This window comes from Eutrigla gurnardus, assembly GCF_963514095.1.
Source record: "Eutrigla gurnardus genome assembly, chromosome: 4".
Lineage (NCBI taxonomy): Eukaryota > Metazoa > Chordata > Actinopteri > Perciformes > Triglidae > Eutrigla > Eutrigla gurnardus.
In genome coordinates, this window is record NC_139918.1 from 30,325,584 (window position 1) to 30,341,732 (window position 16,149).

Here is a 16,149-nt window from a genome sequence, read left to right on the forward strand (position 1 = left end):
TTCCTTTCTTCTGTTTCATAACGCCTCCATGTGACCATGAACAGGTAAGACAAGTTTCTCTTTTTGCATTCTGTATATTTTATTCTCATTTAGGACTCCCCGACCCCACAGTGGTCATTTCATTTCTTTATTTGTGGTTTTAAGTAAGACAGTATATATTTGCATATAAAAAACAGAATATTGTTGGCACTCCACAGATTCTGGTCCATACCGACCCGGATCTGTGAAACGGGCTGTGTTCATGGCCGACATTTTCACTTGTCAAAGCCAGAAAAGCAAATGTGGAATCAACACTTACAACAACATTATTGGAGGCTCTGAGCCGGTTCCCTGGTCCTGATGTCGGCTGACTGGGACACTTGATGGAACGGAGACATTATTATTTAAACAGGTGCTTTCCCTGCGTTGACGAGTCCTAAAGGCTCCACTAGGATTCATTTGATGCGGTTGAGGTGCAGTTTTCTTTTGGAAGGCTTTTTGTGTCATTACCACCCAGGGAAAGCTGCGAATGATGCAATGACGAATGGTGTGTATCATTGCCACGGTGTCACTGAGCTGTTTTAACCCTCCAGTGTCGAGCAGATGGCGTTTCTTGGACAATAACTCAGTTTTTGTTTCCCACCACATTAATTGGTGTTAGACGGCTGTCAGTTCAGAGGAGTTATAGACTGTTAGATGAGCTCTTATGTGCTGAATGCACCTTTAGTTTCCACAAAGACGCTCCTATCTCATCTGTCTCTGTGAGCAGAACCAACGGTAAATCTTTAGAGGAACCGCCCACCCTGTCTGCTCGGTGTATTCAGGCAGCACTAAGTCGTTGCAGGGTGAATATGATGTTGCTCTACAGCTGCTCCTCCCTCCCAGATCTGCTGCTGCAGCAGCGACCTCACAACACACTTTGTGGGCGGTTATTAACGCCGTCCGGTTAACGCCGTCCGGTTAACGCCGTCCGGTTAACCCAGGCTGTAATGTTTAACGCTTGGAAGCATCTGGAACGACACAAGCAAGAGTTACACGTGAACACTGGGAACCAGTCTGTCCAGTGAGACTGGGAACCTGTTTGTCCAGTGAGACTGGGAACCAGTCTGTCCAGTGAGACTGGGAACCTGTTTGTCCAGTGAGACTGGGAACCAGTCTGTCCAGTGAGACTGGGAACCAGTCTGTCCTGTGAGACTGGGAACCTGTTTGTCCAGTGAGACTGGGAACCAGTCTGTCCAATGAGACTGGGAACCTGTTTGTCCAGTGAGACTGGGAACCAGTCTGTCCAGTGAGACTAGGAACCAGTGGATGGAGACTGGGAACCTGTTTGTCCAGTGAGACTGGGAACCTGTTTGTCCAGTGAGACTGGGAACCAGTCTGTCCAATGAGACTGGGAACCTGTTTGTCCAGTGAGACTGGGAACCAGTCTGTCCAGTGAGACTGGGAACCTGTTTGTCCAGTGAGACTGGGAACCAGTCTGTCCAGTGAGACTAGGAACCAGTGGATGGAGACTGGGAACCTGTTTGTCCAGTGAGACTGGGAACCTGTTTGTCCAGCGAGACTGGGAACCTGTTTGTCCAGTGAGACTAGGAACCAGTGGATGGAGACTGGGAACCTGTTTGTCCAGTGAGACAGGGAACCAGTGGACGGAGACTGGGAACCTGTTTGTCCTGTGAGACTGGGAACCAGTCTGTCCAGTGAGACTAGGAACCAGTGGATGGAGACTGGGAACCTGTCTGTCCAGTGAGACAAGGAACCAGTGGACGGAGACTGGGAACCTGTTTGTCCAGTGAGACTGGAAACCAGTGGACGGAGACTGGGAATCTGTCTGTCCAGTGAGACTGGGAACCAGTCTGTCCAGTGAGACTAGGAACCAGTGGATGGAGACTGGGAACCTGTCTGTCCTGTGAGACAGGGAACCAGTGGACGGAGACTGGGAACCTGTTTGTCCTGTGAGACTGGGAACCAGTCTGTCCAGTGAGACTAGGAACCAGTGGATGGAGACTGGGAACCTGTTTGTCCAGTGAGACTGGGAACCTGTTTGTCCAGTGAGACTGGGAACCAGTCTGTCCAGTGATACTGGGAACCAGTGGATGGAGACTGGGAACCTGTCTGTCCAGTGAGACAAGGAACCAGTGGACGGAGACTGGGAACCTGTTTGTCCAGTGAGACTGGAAACCAGTGGACGGAGACTGGGAATCTGTCTGTCCAGTGAGACTGGGAACCAGTCTGTCCAGTGAGACTAGGAACCAGTGGATGGAGACTGGGAACCTGTTTGTCCAGTGAGACTGGGAACCAGTCTGTCCAGTGAGACTCGGAACCAGTGGACGGAGACTGGGAATCTGTCTGTCCAGTGAGACTGGGAACCTGTTTGTCCAGTGAGACTGGAAACCAGTCTGTCCAGTGAGACTGGGAACCAGTGGACGGAGACTGGGAACCTGTTTGTCCAGTGAGACTGGGAATCTGTCTGTCCAGTGAGACTGGGAATCTGTCTGTCCAGTGAGACTGGGAACCTGTTTGTCCAGTGAGACTGGGAACCTGTTTGTCCAGTGAGACTGGGAACCAGTAGACTGACTCTTACAGAGTTACTGAAAACTGCTCCCTCACTATTTCCAACTCTCTCTATTTATAGACTTCACATCTTCTCTCTCACATACAATATTGATGTGGAGTTATTTCACTGTTGCACTTTCTGCCCTTCAGCCTCCGTCGGTCGTTGTTCAGCCTGAGAAACTGTGTGACTGGAACGGACAGAGAAGTCGTTCTTGTAGGCAAAGCTAAGCAGAAACCGTCTTTTGCCAGCGAGTGAAATCTGAGATCCAAACACACACGACACACACGACACACACGAGACCCGATGACCTGGTTTTGTCCTTGAGAGAGAGAGAGAGAGAGAGAGAGAGAGAGAGAGAGAGAGAGAGAGAGAGAGAGAGAGAGAGAGAGAGAGAGAGAGAGAGAGATTGAATCAAAGCGAACGCTGTAAGTTGAGATAATGCTCTGGGGACAACCTGTGTTGTATTTGTGGTCGGCTGTCTGATGTCGCAGATAGCTGATCATGGTGTGTGTGTGTGTGTGTGTGTGTGTCGGTGGGGAAGCATCAGCGCTGCTCGTTGGCTCCATCAAGTGTCCGCTGGAAGAACTGCAGCTCTGACCGCAAACACATTTCACTGACATTCACCTTTTTTGGTCCAGAAAAGTCCCAACAGACTTGCTCTAGATCAGGTCTATCCCCCAATAGTATCAGTTTAAGATGATAAGTACAAAACAAACAAATTAGGTTTGAAGTAATTTTTTAAGAAATACATTTTGTGTCAAACACACTGGTTAGTATATAAGTAGGTCGTGATTTAAAGAACAACAGTAACAAAAAATGTGTAAGGGATCTATGACGTCCCGACGTAACGTGATGCTAAAATGTCAGAAAGTCAAAATCAGCAAACACAGATATCATGATCATGTGACGATGCTAGTTGTGCTCTCTACACTAGTATGCAGTCAACTGAGTTCAGTCTCATCACATCAGTCGATATTCAACTGCTCATTGGTCGTCAGGGCTCATTTGGTTTCCCTGCATGCGTCCATCATGTGCAGCTTCTCCCTGCATGACGCCGCTGCACGGCGGCGCCATGAAATCCTGTCTTACCGTCTCTTCATCCGCGTCTTCTGCACTCTTCCCCTCAGTATATATTTGAAGTGATCCGCGTCTTTCTCGTTGCCAGAATGCCAGAAAGTTCCTCCTGCTTTTCCTGCCAAATCTGACTCGTGGATACGTAAAAAAAAAACACGAGCATCGGAGCCAGAAAAAAATGCCAATCTTCCCTTTTTTTTACTTTTTTCTTTTGAAGTAAATCTGCAGGTCTGATTTTAGGTCGGCACGTGTTTTCCTCTGATTCTTACCGATATCTTCAGATGCTGTATTTGGGCTTTTTTTTTAACTAATTTCAGACGTGAAACAGATTAAAGTGACTTAAGTGTGCTCATGGAAAGTTTTTGGAAATAATTTTTCATCTTGTCCTCCTTTCCTCCCTTCTTTTTCCTCAGTTTCTATCTTTATCTCCGCTCCTCTATCTGGTTGACTCTGTATTTATTTAATTTAATCTCCCTTTTGCCCCCACTTCCCTACCTTCCTTTCCTCCCTTCCTCCATAAATCAACCTTCATCTGTTGCCCTTCATCTTTATTTATCCCTGGATTCCTCTGTCTTCCCCCCGTCTCTCTCTGCCCTTTCTCCCCTTCCTCCTCCATCCCTCCCGTTTTCCTCCCCCTCCATCCTCCATCTCTTTGCCCTTTCTGTCTCCTCCATCGGCGTCACGTCTTCCCTACTCCTGCCCAGACTTCCTGTGTCGCTGCGGCACGGTTATAATCACTGCATTGGAGATTGGGTCGGGGGGGGGTTGCCAAGGAGACATGGGAGGCGGTTACCGTGGAAACAAAGAGACTCTGCGAGTGAGGGATGAAGGGGATAGAGAAGGGTTGGACTGGGTGTGACAGTCAGTGAGGTCAAAGAGTAAAAATAGAAACACTCTGACAAGATCCGCCTCCCCCTCCCCACACCTCCTCCCCTACACCCCTCCCCCCTCCCTGTCTCTCTGCCCGGCGCTGTGGGCAACCAGCTGTAGCATCCTCTCCCTCTGTTTCCTCCGTCTCCAGCTGTTGTTCAACAATCCGTGACCTTCAAAAGGAGGACTACCGGTGACCTCTGTGATTTTATTTTTGCCTGAGCAGAATGCCACAAGAGCGTCAGATTTAATGCGACGTATCGACCGTTGTTTTCTAAATATACGACTTGCTTTGAACTTAGTTTGCTCTCGTTTGTATCCCACAGAGAGCCTCTGAGGTCTGCCGTCTTAGTTGCCAGGTTGCCCAAGTTTTTCGTTTATAGATTTTTACAGTGTCACTTGGGGAACCATTTTTAACGACATCACATTCATAATCATTAAATAGTGTTTTGCACCAGAGCGTTTAAAGAGCCAGCGATCCTTTAACAGGAACATACAGCTTCTAATAGCAGAGTAATGAAAGGAAGCACAGTCTGAACAAGGAGAGAAGGCTGGAGCAAAGGACTCAAGTATATCTGCATCTGTTTAAAGACAACTTTACAAAAAAAACATACCTTCTGTACATAATATGACAAAATAGCTCAAATATGAATCGTGTTTAAGTCCATCCACGGTTTTCATGGTGCACTGTTAATGACTTGGGGAGACAGGTGTCTCCACTTTGTCTGTTGTAAAATGACTAGTAGAAATGACTTGAGGCTCTTAAATCTGCTTATTTCTTAGTCCAGACGTGTTAGCTCTGGAGTTAGCGTTAGCAAAATGCTATAAAAAACATCCAAACCAACCAGGGTTGTTTTGTGGAACACTGTGAGGGAGGTGACACTTCCCTGAGCAGCAGTGTGAACTGGAAAGAGACATCAGCAGGAGTATCAGCTAAAGGTCACTGTCTCCGCCTTTAAGACCGACTGAACACTCAGCTACATCCTTTCATTGATCGTCGTCACGGGGAAAGTGATTACAGTTTGGGATGGAGCGAATTGGAAATGGCGGAGGACCGTCCTCTTTGTCTTCCAGGTCTCATGCTCGCTGAAATGCCAGAACCTGAGCTGTCACATCTACGGGTTGCTCTGTTTTAACCCCAGAAACCCATCTGAACTTCAACAGAAGGATTTCTTGCGTAATCCTCCCCATTTCTCAAGTCTATTGAGAGTGAACAACAATGTCTCCCTCTCCCTTTCCCCGGCTGCCTCTCCCTCTGTGGTTACAGTAGACAAATTGTTTACGGATGATTATGTAATGATGCTCATTCATTTCCAGTCATGCTTGACAGGCTGCTCTTGTTATTTTGGCACAGGCCTCTGGTGTGTTGGGGTGAAGTGGGGTTGCTAGGAGACACTCAGCTGGAGTGAAAAACTTCAGTATTTGTGTATACATATTTATATAGATATATCTCTATATATAGATATATAGTCAGGTATTTGTTTAAGGCAGTGTTTCAAAGGGAAATTCACCGAGCACCTCTGGGTGATGTCATGAATCCAGACAGGAGACTTTCTATATGGAGGTAAAAAAGAGACCATAGACTCATGTTTACAATGTTAAGATAATGCATCAAGAGAGAAGTCGGGTCATTTCTGTTAGACTTCTATACAATCAGAGTGGAGTCGCCCCCTGATGGCCAGCAGAGAGAATGCAAGTTTAAGGCACTTCAGCTTTGGCTTCACTTCTAAGAACCGGAGGTTTCCGCTGCTATAAACTGACCAGCAATCTCATGAAAGCTGCGCCGTTTCCCCCTGTTAATATAATAAAGATTTGATATTCAAATTACCAGCTCGTTAAATAAATGTCAGAAAATAAGTAACAACTCTCTCAGTGTATGAAGAGACTGCAGTGCAAGTAGGTCTGTTTTGAGTTGTTCATTACATAAAATAGTATTCATAATTACAGCAAGTCTATTTTTTAGATCAACCAGTCATACGTGAGAAACGCTAAACGTAGAATTTCCTTCACTTCTGTATGTGATTCCGCTTCAAGTTGAACAAATTCCTGTTTTTATTCTGTTTTATTCCACAAACGTTGATCAAAGATCCATGCCATACGGGTCGTGTTTGTTTCTAAATCTACTTTTGAGGTTCAGACTGAGTGATGAGTAGGCTGCTGTATATTGTGAGAGCGTTATCTCTGTTGAACGTGACCTTGTTCTTTGGGAATTGTTGCTCGGCGCTTTAAGCAACCAGAAGAATTGTTAGTTCTTGTAGAAAGAGAGAGAGAGGGAGAGAGGGAGAGGGAGCATACTGCATACTGAATTCCAGATGGTTGAACTCCTTGAAGCCCATTCACGATCTCTGCACCAAACACGGAGTTGATGATATTTTAATCCTGCAAACAACGTCATTAGGTCGTTCTGGATAATGGCATCGGTTAATTAAATGCCTTAAATACAGCCGTAAACCGTAAGCCGTAAAGGAGATGTAATGGAATATTTCACACGCTTTCTGTTTGTGAAATCCTGACGTTGCACCATAGCTTCCTGTATTTGCGTTCTCTTGAACGAGGTGGCCTAGTTTAATTAGCGCTGTGTTGTGGAATAGTAATAGTGTATGTTAAGAGTTACCTTATGTCTCATGTCCCATTATACAGCCATGCAGAGCAGTAGGGCTGGGTATTGTTTAGAATCTCACGATTCGATTCAATTTCGATTCGTTGGGTCACGATTCGATTCAATATCGATTCGATTCGATATTGATTGAAATGCTTCGATATCGATTCAGTATCAAGTAGAAATACACAAGTAAGAGTTCCAAATCATTTTTTCAAATCATTTATTTAGTTTCATGCCTTATGAACAGCGGTGGTATAACTCATGATATGATAAAACAGGACACTGCTTAAACACTGAACGACAGTGCATGTAACGGGCTCACACCGGCCGCGGAAGCTATGGTAGTAGACAGTAGTAGTGCAGATATACTGTTGAAATGCACATATTTGTTTATCTACTCTTCACATTTATTAAATGTATTTTCTCTTCCTGTTTCCCAGTGCGAGTTGAGATACACAACTATGATCGCATTTGTCAATCGCGGTATTTTATTTTGAAAATTGCTTTTATTTAGAAAATTGGCCAGATTGTCTCGTGTTTCTTTAGCTGTGGCTGCAGACCCTGAATTGGGACACAGCTACTGTGTGATTTACTGCCAGAACTGATGCGTTCGCTCGCGGCACGCGCAAAAAATAGAGCAGACGCCGAAACGATCGCTTCACGGCGCGGGACGGGCGCGCCTATTCGCGGCGCTCCGTGTCCGGTGTGAACGACACTATCGCTTAACAGGGGCGCCGAAAGGAAGCGGGCTCCGCTACGCGCTTATTCGCGGCGCTTCCACGGCCGGTGTGTACTCACTCCGGTCGCCATATTGTAAGTTTGGTATAGTGCGGCCCCCGTCCGTACAGCGCGAATCACACGAGGGTGTCGGTCACAGCGCCCCCACTGGCCAGGGGCTTGAATCGATTCAGAAGATTGCTGAATCGATATTGAATTGCGGGGAAAAGAATCGCAATGCATTGCTGAATCGATATTTTTACCCACCCCTACAGAGCAGTCAGACCTAATGAGCCGGAACAGATGACTCTTCATACCAGCTTTCTTGGTATTGTTTGAGCTTCTCATGTTCCTTCTTCCTGATGTCGCTTGGGATTGCTGTCCTCTGTTGTTGGACACCACCACGATGCCATCACCAGTTTGGATCTTGAAGCCCCCCAGGATCTTAGCTGGTTCAACTAATCTGAGCCGAATAACTCAGTGGGTAACACCACCTTGTCTTTGGCATAGGAGACTGGGGATTTGAGTCCTGGTTAAGGTATGGCAAATCCAGGGCCCTTAGGCAAGACCCTTGATGCTATCTGCCTACTTCAGGCGTGGGTGAAACGAACACGAGGGTCATACCGGCTTGGACCTCGCCCGGGTCCACAAGGTCTATGACAGGTGGGAACTACGGCAACCTGATGAGAAATGGGCTACTCAATAAAGAGGAATGTCGCAAAGCAAAAATGTGAAAAACAACAAAATAATTTCAGCGGGGGCACAAATGAATCGAGGTGAGAGAAAAATTTGCAGATGTTTCGTCCGCACACACAGTATCGTCTCTCTATGTGGTAAATGTTAGCCTCAGAACATGCATTTTAAGGTTTTTTTTTCATGGTCTGATATTAAAGTCCAATCAGAGACTCATCAGGATGATTACAGTCTTCAGAGATGTCTCTCACTCTTCTATCAAACATGTGAACGTTGGCTGTCAGATGGCAGCTGAGTAACTGTGACAGCCATTGATCTGTTTGTGTGTGTGTGTGTGTGTGTGTGTCATGTGTGTGTGTGTGTGTGTCATGTGTGTGTCTGACTGTGTACGTTTGTCGCTAGGGGCGAGATGCTGAAATTTTGCTCCAGCGAATGAGGGAATATTCCGAGCTGTCATGTGACTGTGTGATGTCAGAGCGAGAGAAAGAAAACAGAGATTCAGATAGAGAGAGGGAGAGAGAGGGAGGGAGAGAGCAAGGTGCAATTTAGCCCCACAGCTGATCCGTGCAGTGTTGAGAGAGAAGCCGAGACGACCAGACACACACACACACACTCACTACTATCACACGCACTCTTTATTTCTGTTTTCCTTGCCCCTGAACACACATGCCTTTCACACACACCGGCACATTTACACTCTGAGGCATCACCTTAAAGAAAATCTTAAAAAATTGAGAAGAAAGGATGCATTGCTTCCTCTACTTTGCAAGCTCATAACACTTTGGATACTGAGGACATTTCTGCCTCCTGGACAAGAGTAAAAGGACACTTACTGGAGACGGAGACGAGCAGGAGACTGGAGGAAAAACTGAAGACAAGAAAGAAAGAAGAAGGAGTAAGAGAGAGAAAAGAAGAGACAAAACCTCGGCAAGAAAAAGAGCAACAGAGCGGGAGTATGTCCTTCCTGTCTGGCTCGCCCTGGCAGCAGCCTGGCATTATTAGTGGCAGCAACGGGTACAGACAACCTTCCAGTGGGCATCAACAGCAGCACAAACCTCCCACAACTCTCTCCGGTGCCAACATCCCTGCGGTCCTGGCCTCCTCTCCACTCTCACCCTCCAGTCCGGCCCCCGACCAGCGCAGTGATTGGCACCGCCAAGACCAGATGGCACCGGGGGGGCAGGAAACTCAGGGGGGGTCCAAAGTGACTTTGACGGGCAATGAGGCGAAATTAGGGCAAGGCAGGACCGAGGTGACATTGTCTGGGACGGTGGCCGAAGGGATGCAGGGCTTGAAGATGCCAGTCCTGAAGATAGAGGATGAGGGGTCCAGAGCTGGGAGGCCGAGGGAGGACGGACATAGTGTAGGAAGGGCAGGGGGGTCACTGGGGAGTGCTGGACAAAGCCCCTGCAGCCCCCTGTCTTCCCACTCTTCCCCTTCCTCTTCATTACCTTCCCCTTCCATCTCACCCAGGAGACTCTTCCCAAATCCTGCGTTAGATGGAAAACCCACATTAAACTCTGGACAAAATAATCAGCAACACAACTACACATCCAGCAAAGATGGATTTTACATCCAGGGATCTCAAGTGTCTGCCCAGGGCATGTTTCCTCCTCCAAAACAGGCCTCAGGGATAGAGGAGAGCCCTTTGAACCCTTGCTTCACTGGAAGTACCGGATCAAGTCCTGGAAATGAAGAGGCTGAGAAATCCGTCACGTCCTCTATATCTGGAGGCCTACTCGGGAGTCTGAAAGGCAAATCAGTTCAAAGTAATCAAACACTCCAGCCACCTCTAGGAAAGCAAAGTGGTGATAAACAACCGGCTGGTGTTGCTTCTTCTGCTGCTGTTGATGAAGCAGGAAGTAAAGATGGTGCCACTGCAGGGCCTAGAACAGGCCTACCTCCATCGTCAACCGACATTGGTGTTGGGGTAGGTGGTGTGGAAAGGTCAGGCACTCCGCCTGGCAGAGACGTATCCGGCGGGGTTGGGCAGGATTTAAGTTGTGTCGAGGATGGGAGAGTGGCATCATGTGCTACCTTAAGCAGAGAGACAAAAACCAGTAGTGAACCACCACAGCGGACTGCAGTGAGACGGGCAATGTCTGACTGTTCACATCTGTCTGTTCCAATGATAATGGCCGGAACGTACCCCACCGGTATGGGAGGCTCCTCAATGATGATACCCAATGTGCCGAATTTTGCCCTGACGGGAACGGCGTTCCTGCCCAGGATTCCCTACCCGCACGTGGCCGTGCGACGCTCACTCACAGTCACGGACGGCTCAGAGGCTGCAGCCGCGATGCTGACAAAGATGTCCTCGCCGTTAATGCCGTCGGCTGTGATGCCATCATCCCCGCCTCCTAAGAGGCATCATGGGAGCTGCGAGACCAATCTTTTACTTTCTGTTCCCCTCCCTGCAGGAACGTCCGTTAGCCGTTCCGAAGGTAGTCTGAACACAACGGGTAAGAGTTTCTGCTTGTGTGTGTTTTCGGATGTGAAAAAATATATATTAGATCATCACAAATACCTGTTCTAGACCTCAGACATTCACACGGATCATTATTTGCCATTTTTATTTGATCAACTTGAAAAAACATGCAGCTAGATGCTTGTAGAAACTGCTGCTTGCAACATAGATATGTCTCTGTTACTGACTGGTTAGAACAAAACTAAACAAAACAACTCCCCCAAGACCAGCATGAATGGCAGGAATCCTGTCTACATGGTACAGGGCATTGTGGGAGTAGCTAGATGCTACTGAAAAAGGGAAGGATAAAGACTTTAACGTAAGCTTGCTGGATGTTTTCTTGACTATCGACAACAATCTCCATCGGCATCAGAAACTTGTCTGAGCAGCCTGAGTTACAGTTACAGGTCTTATGGTTTCTGTAAGGGGTATCTCCGTAGCCAAAATAGCCCGATGTGTATTTTTGGTGAACATTCGCCTCAGAGTAGTCAAGCAGTGTGTGTGTGTGTGTGTTGCTACGCCGTGAGCCCTTAAATCAAGCTGTAAATTCCAGCTACTAGCTTAGGACCTGATTGCAAGCTGATCCAGCTTTTACGTTGCTCTGCCTCCCTCTTCATAAGTGGTTGTGCAGCACGTGGATGTCATGATTATACAGCTGAGCTCATAAATGCCTGCAGTTTTTCCTTTGTCCTTCCTGCCACTGCACTTCGCCTGAGCTCATCCACGGCATTACGGTTCCGCTGCATTTGGCTAAATATAGGTTGTTGGCTTCGCCTGCTTTTTCCAACAGAAAAACGGTGTATGTTAGAATATCGATACGAGGCTGCCACACTGCTGGTTGCCACTTTGGTAGAAAGCACATGCACTATGCGTGATAGTGGCCACTTCCAGTGCTGCTCACCACCAGTTTCCACCGGTGGACCTCCGTTCTGCATCCCTCTTCAGATCCGTGTTGATTCTCCTCCCGCCTTTACTTTTACTAGCTTTTAATTTCACCATTCTTAACAGAGCCTGGCTGCCGATACAACACAGTGATGTTCATTTACACACGTAGCAACAGCAACTGGATGACATGCCGTGCTTATTTGAGAGTTAATGAGCAGAGATTGTAGTGTATTGGTGTTGCACATGTAAGATGCAATGGGGTATTGGTCGGAGTAATGAATGTATCTTTACAATACCGTGAGGTCTCATCCACTGCCTGAATCCCTTTAAATGGGATGAGAGTTAATGTGATTGTGATTTTACTCAGCTGGAAACAGAGAACTACAGTCAAATCTCACGAGGGATGTTATGAAACGATTGGAAGGCAAGAAAATGTGATTCTCTCTGATATATAGAAGAATTTGGGAACCTTTCTTGTTAACACATTAACAGTATCAAAAGAGAATCCCTTAGTCCCAAAGAAAATTAGAATAAAGAAGTATTTTCAGGATCAGAGTTCTCAGGCCTCCATCCCACTTACTAATGTAGTTATGTTTAGCTCATATTGGGTGGAGGTGGGCTCCTGTAGGTGTATTTGACTCCCATCTAAGCTGCTGAGAAACATGTTGCACTGTGGCACTTTGCACAAGTGACTTAAAACCAAATACAGAGAAAACCCTCTAATAGTGACGTGTATCTGGGTCAAATTGATAATCTTAAGCAGATGATTGTCTTTTTTTTTTTCTGTATTTCTCTTGCAGATTTCCAGCCAATTTACATGTGTACATTTATTACCTTAATATATGATTGAAAGCGACAGCTTCGTTATTTACTGAATGTTATTTTCAGTTTCTATATGCAGTGCAGCTGTTTGAAGAGCGGCTTCAATCACAGATGCTTCCTCCATCTGCGTTGGTTTTCTGTCTCCATCATCAGCAGCGATGACTGTTTCAGTGTTTGAGCAGGAAAACGAATCCAACCAGAGTCGACACTTTAGTAAACGTGGATTCTTCTCCTCCTAATGAGGCACCTTTAACAACTGCTGCCATCTTAACCTCTGATCATAGAACAGAGTGAACCGCTGTGTCAGAGATGAGCGAGTGTCAGAAAAGTTCAGATAGGTGATGTCACACTTATCATGTGTGCTGTGTGTTTGGTTGATTCACTTAATAATAATATTAATAATACATGTATCTATATAGCACCTTATGAAAAAAATGGAGTTTACAAAGTGCTTTGACAGACAAAGCAAAAATAGCCCAAACAAAACTGATTTAATATTTAAACACTAATAAAACAGTACTATAGATAGAAGAAAATGCAATAAGTACATAAATAAATAATGTAGATTAGTCGAGGGTTCGGTGCCATGCTCAGGGGCACCTCAGCAGTGCCCAGGGAGGTGAACCAGCCTCCCCAGGTACCCGTCCACACTGAACCGGCAACCCTCAGACTGAGCTACAGCCGCCTTCTTCTGATCCATCAGCTCCTCTAATAGCGGTTTTAATGAGTCAATATAAGAAAATGAGGTTTTTGCCAGGTTTCACATTTCATTTCATTTTGAAGATTATCACTTCCTCGTATCTCACTGCGTTCTTTGAAATGGCGCTTTGATGAGTTCTGGGACAAATGCAAAGGAGATTTTCACAAATTGAGGTTGACAGTGATGTAACAGAAGGGGAATGAAGAGGGGAAGCGTGTGAAGGCAGCTGGCAGAGGATCATGGGAGCTTCGGATTTAAAATGAACGCTGTTTTGGATTATTGGCTCCATATTACAAAGTTAATGAGAGAGGAAGCATCACTGTGATATCTTCCATTCTGTTTCTCAGCGTAACGACGCGTCCAGTCGTGTGGTGCGTTTTTCAGACTGCAGGCGACAGAGAAAAGCTGCAGCATCGATTCAACATCGACTCTGACTCCGACTGTACTCATTCAAATATAGAGCAGCTATTTCTAGCACGGGGTGTGTGTGTGTGTGTGTGTGTGTGTGTGTGTGTGTGTGTGTGTGTGTGTGTGTGTGTGTGTGTGTGTGTGTGTGTGTGTGTGTGTGTGTGTGTGTGTGTGTGTGTGTGTGTGTGTGTGTGTGTGTGTGTGTGTGTGTGTGCACAGGCATGTGGGTACGTGTGTGTAGGTGAACAGCTTCCACTGACGTGAATGTTACAGATATTACAGTCGCACGCCCACGCAGACACGCTGACAGCAGACGGCCTGTTAATTTAGCACAGACGCATAGAAGTACACAGCAAGGAGTACACAAAGAAGTACACAGCAAGGAGTACACAAAGAAGTACACAGCAAGGAGTACACAAAGAAGTCCACAGCAAGGAGTACACAAAGAAGTCCACAGCAAGGAGTACACAAAGAAGTACACAGCAAGGAGTACACAAAGAAGTACACAGCAAGGAGTACACAAAGAAGTACACAGCAAGGAGTACACAGCAAGGAGTACACAAAGAAGTACACAGCAAGGAGTACACAAAGAAGTCCACAGCAAGGAGTACACAAAGAAGTACACGGCTGCAAAGGGAAGCTACAGCTTATTGATTGAATCTGCTTCCTATACAGGAAACACATCATTAGTCCCAAACCGTCAAATACTGACTCTGGTTCAGTTACTGATCTGCAGAGTAGACTAGTAACACTCTAGATCGGCCTCTAGTGTCCGTTTCTCACACGTCTGGGACGCCGTGTAAAGATTTTTCCCTTTTTACAAAATAAACTAGGTTTCTAGGTTAACTAAGGCAAATCAACTACTAATTAAAATGAGTGCACCTGATATGTAAAATCACGCTCGTTGTGTAACTGACGTTTGCAGAGTACGGATAAGGGAACATAAGGTTGACCCGGTTTCACGCAGGACACGAACATTGGCCTCCTAAGTGAAGGTGAGGAGTTGGCGTACAATTTAAAACGGCCAAGTACAATCTGTAATTTGAACGGAGAACCAGAATGTTACGCTGATTACTTTTAAACTTGGACCTTGAAATGTTTTGTTTATGGTTTTATTGATCCTTTTAATGTTGTACTTTAGTTGTTTTTACCTTGTATGTGAAGCAAAAATGTGTGTGTGTGTGTGTGTGTGTGTGTGTGTGTGTTTGACTGGTCGTGTGTGTGTGTTGAGAAGGCCACTGGCAGTAAGATATCCTTCTACCAGCTCCATGTCGGTGAATGTTAGTCATGCTCTGATGTACGTGGCAGTCAACTGTCCCTCTGTCTACATCTCTCTCTGTCACACACACACACTAACACACACACACACACACACACTCACACACACACACACACTGGTCGCCAGCAGCTGTGTATTGTAGCGTGATATTAGATGGATCTTCTGTGATCGCAGCCAGCAGTTTGATGCTGCATGAGTCATGTTGCTGGTGTTGCAGGGTGGAGTGATACAGCGACGTGAACTACGAGCAGACGAGCCTCCAGTTTGTGCTGAATCTTCAATAGCAGACTATAATAGAAACGTAAAGCCTCCAACGTGTATATAGATCATTTTTTTTGTGAATGTAGCATCTTGAATAATTCACTAAAGGTCTTGGTACGAAGTGAGATATTGCCTTTGCTATGTATGGCAATATGTTATTGTTTTATGAATGAATAATAAAGTTCACAATAAAATAGGCCCTCCCTCTATGGGGCTCCTTGTTTATATAACTTGGATGCTGCCTGTTATTGTGTCCAGCATCGGTCTGATAACTGCTTGGTTCTCAGGTGGAGGTGTGTTGAGTTTCGGTTGTCTAATCGCTCCTGAGAGAAGTTTCACGTTTGTGGACACTGACGGTGATAATCATGCAAACATGAGCAGAAAGAACATGTTCGATCCAAGTCGAGAGAAATGATCAGATTAAAATGTTTATCAGCGGCTTATAATTTCACTACCCTTCGGATTGGGTCAGTTTCCTTCGTTGAAGTGGTTATTATTATTATTATTATTATTATTATTATTATTGACATTGTTATTATATTAGCATTGATATGTTATTATTTTTAACTATAGAGCTCAATTTAATTCCTACCTGGGAATGAAATTGATAAAATTGATGCATATTTTATCAGCCAGACGTGAAAATCAGACAGGACATTAAAATTCATGAAACAAATAGGCGTCACGGATGAGGCGGCGTGGAGTTTAACTTTTAACATCGGCATGATTTATTCTAGCTTCAAACAAAAACACAAACCCTTTTTTATTTTGGCTGCACCACCACACAGCGTTCTCCAGAAGCGTTCTTCTGATCTGGATTACAGCCACCGTTCTAGAG

At 45.8% G+C, this 16,149-nt stretch overlaps 1 protein-coding gene across 3 annotated transcripts in view; it reads left to right on the forward strand.

Annotated features, from left to right (window-relative positions):
• Nucleotides 1-16,149, forward strand: part of LOC311012174 (uncharacterized protein) — a 64,216-nt gene that overhangs the window by 31,878 nt on the left and 16,189 nt on the right. The gene's annotated exons all lie outside the window — the stretch shown is intronic.